Genomic DNA, 3,492 nt, shown 5'->3' with positions numbered 1-3,492 from the left:
ATAGACCTGTTATGGAAGAAAGGAGAGTAGAGATTCCTGTCAAGTCAGCCCTTTCAGAGACTGGATTACCTTCTGCCATGGAAACAACTGAAAGTGAAAGACCAGCAGCAACTTTTCTGAAGGACAACAACACAAACAGCCCAGTGCCAAACAATGGGACTGTCAAAGACAGAGAAAAGCCATTCTTACCTTCAGGAGCTGAAAAGGCTGAAATGGAGAATGTTGTTGACCAAGACAAGAGTGCAGAGCAGCCCAAAGTGTCGGTTCCAACACCTGTACAACCTCAGATTCCCTCATTCTCTCAGACAAGCATGATGATGATTTCTGAAACAGAGTTTTATGGAATTCTGACACAAAAAGATGAAAACGCTGCTGCACTTCAACAGGAGAATTCTGCCCTCAAGGTGGAAGTCATGCGTCTCAACAAACTCCTTCAGCAGAAAAATACGGTTCTTTCAGATGCTACTGGGAACGCGGACCAAATTGGAGAAGAGTTAAGCCACTGGAGAACCCTGGTAGAACAAGCCAAAAGCTCCCTGATCCAGATGCAGCAACAAAAGAGTGAAACTGAAGCTGCATTGGCTCAATCTCAGAGACTGTTAAAGGAGAAGGAGGAGGGACACTTTAAAGAAACCACAACTTTAAAGTACAATGTAGAACAGCTCAAACATAAGCTCCAGGTTGAACAGTCTCTCATGGAAAAGGAGAAAATGTTGATCTACAAAGGACTTCATGAAAAGACTCGTGAAACTTCAGAACTCACCCAAAAAATCCACCAACTGGAAAAAATCCAGGAGACCTTCAAAGAAACTGCAGAGCAGGAAAGACTGCAATGGCAGAAAGAAAAGTCCTCCTTTCTCCAAGAAATGTCTCAATTAAAAAAATACCTTTTCCGGGAAAAGGAAGTCAAAATGAGAAAGTCTGTAGAGGACCACAAAAAGACGGTTGACCAACTACATCAGGAGATGTACAAGCCAAAAGAAAAGAATCAGGAAAAATCAAACCTCACCAGCAAACTGAGGAACCTGGAAACATCTCTGTTGACAGAGAAGGCAAAGACCAATGCAGCCGAAAAACAGCAGGCAGAGGACAAACACAAGTGGGACGAAGAAAAGTCCTCCCTTCTCCAAGAAATCTCTCAACTAAAAGAGATTATCCAGAGAAAGGAGGACAGACTCAACCACTGCCAAGAACTGCAGGAGGAGGTGAAAGATGTCAAAGAAAAACCAAAGAAAAAATCACACCGAGGTTTTCTGAGTTTTTTCAAAAGGTCTAAAAAAAAGGAGTAAGAACACACCACACCGTGTAGGATTTAGAATTTAGGTTGTGGTGTTTAGGTTTGACAAGTTTAAACCACACAAAAAAAATTAGGAACACACCACACCGTGTAGGATTTAGAATTTAGGTTGTGGTGTTTAGGTTTGACAAGTTCAAACAAACCACACAAAAAAAATTAGGAACACACCACATTGTGTAGGATTTAGAATTTAGGTTGTGGTGTTTAGGTTTGACAAGTTCAAACCACACAAAAAAATTAGGAACACACCACATTGTGTAGGATTTAGAATTTAGGTTGTGGTGTGTAGATTTTAGAAATTTAAACCACAAAAAAAGTTAGTTTTTGTTTCTTTTATTCATGTTTAATCTGCTTGGGTTTTCTCCTGGTGCTCAGGTTCACCCTTAAAAAAACTTCACCATTTATCAGCGTTGTGCTGTGTATTTATTTAAGAAAGAAAAAAAAACACTAAAAACTTAGTTAGTGGTTGTTGTTTTTATGTTTAATCTGCTTGGAATTTCTCCTGGTGCTCAGGTTTCCCCTGAACAAATCTCCTCATTATTTATCAATGTTTCTGCATTTTATGTTTATGTATTATTGGTGACTCAAAAGTGTCATTTACGTGTGAATATGAATGTTTGAACAACTGGATGGATACATGGATGAAATGAATGGATGGGAAAGTGACATTATGTGTGTTAGATGTAACAGATGGAATGAAATAATGAGTGAATGAATGTAATGCAACCACAAGGGAACACAATGCAGTGCTCTCTTGTGCCGGTCCCAAGTCCGGATAAATGCAGAGGGTTGTGTGAGTGCCAAAACAAATTGAACATATGAATCACAAACACAGATGAGTTCAATTTATAAATGTTTAGATCTCACATTCCTTAGCATCTCAGAGAAATAGTCCTGGAGGCTCAACTCCTCCCCTATGACGGCGCTTGGGCTCAACTCCACCCACAGTCTGGGCTGTGAAACACAGTCCCTCTCTAATCATCGATCTAAACATTCTGGTGCGTCACACTGACATATCAAAAATAACTGACACCCGAAAACAAAAGTTCTTTTTTCTGACCTCTAGCAACTATTTTTTTTTTGCACTTCACTGTTAGTGTACAAAATATTCCACATTATTTTTTAGATTTGAAATTTTTTTAATCAAAAATCTTTTATCTTGGTCAGCATATTTTCCAATTCATTACAGTTTTTCTTATCAAAACCTGTAGACATGTAGGGCATTGTGGGGTTCATGGTGTAGTGGTTAGCACTCTGGACTTTGAATCCAGCCACCTCAGTTCAAATCTCAGTAGAACCTAAAAACGCCCCTTGCACATACATGGATCTAAACCAGGGCTGCCTAAAACCAGGCCTTGAGAGCCAGAATCTACTGGTTTTCTAGAAATCCTGCCATGTCTACAGTTGATTACATGGATCAGGTGTATTTGGCCAATAAGGAGCCTCAATGCCAGGACAGATGGAAAACATGTTGGACAGCAGGCCTCAAGGCCTTGAATTGGACACCCCTGATCTAAACAATCCAGCACCTCAAACCCAACCTACCCTCCCTACATATAATTGTAACATGAATCTAAATAATCCTGTGCCACAAATTAAAAATAACATACTCCCCCAAACATATCATCTCTTTTCTGGCCTTTACCAACGACATTTTACCCCCCCAAAAAAATATTCTTTTAGTGAATAAAATATCCCACATTATTTTCTAGATATCTAGATAGTTCATTACAATTTTTTTAACAAAACAATTAAAGATCTTGTGATGTTCTATGGTGTAATGGTTAGCACTCTGGACTCTTAATCCAGTGGTCTGAGTTCAAATCTCAGTAGAACCTTGAAACCCCAACCAACTCTCCTCAACCATCAATCTAACATGGATCAAAATAATCCAGCATCTCAAACTGTTATAAAAATGACAGACATGATCATCCAAAAACTTTAATTTTCTGGCCTCTAAAAACATTTATACACTTCTGTTAGTGTACAAAATATGCCACATTAATTTGTAGTATAATATTTATTTTATTCATAAATATTTTGTGTTCGTCAGCATATTTTCCATTTTGATAATGGAGCAGCAGCATCACTGAATGCAAGGACTGTTATGTTTTCGCAGTTGAAAAGATTTCTGCGTCTTTGAGCGAAAATGTTATTTTGCTAGGCTTTACAATATAATGCATCAAAAATCAGAT

At 38.5% G+C, this 3,492-nt stretch overlaps 1 non-coding gene across 1 annotated transcript; it reads left to right on the top strand.

Annotated features, from left to right (window-relative positions):
• The first annotated feature begins 3,063 nt into the window (after nt 1-3,063).
• On the top strand, nt 3,064-3,135 carry trnak-cuu. Its single transcript has one exon. It is a non-coding gene; the product is annotated as a tRNA-Lys (tRNA).
• The last annotated feature ends 357 nt before the right edge of the window (nt 3,136-3,492 follow it).

The sequence above is a fragment of the Oryzias latipes genome, chromosome 3 (assembly GCF_002234675.1).
Source record: "Oryzias latipes chromosome 3, ASM223467v1".
NCBI lineage: Eukaryota > Metazoa > Chordata > Actinopteri > Beloniformes > Adrianichthyidae > Oryzias > Oryzias latipes.
The sequence above is the reverse complement of the archived record's forward strand: the minus strand, read 5'-3'. Positions and strand labels throughout refer to the sequence as shown.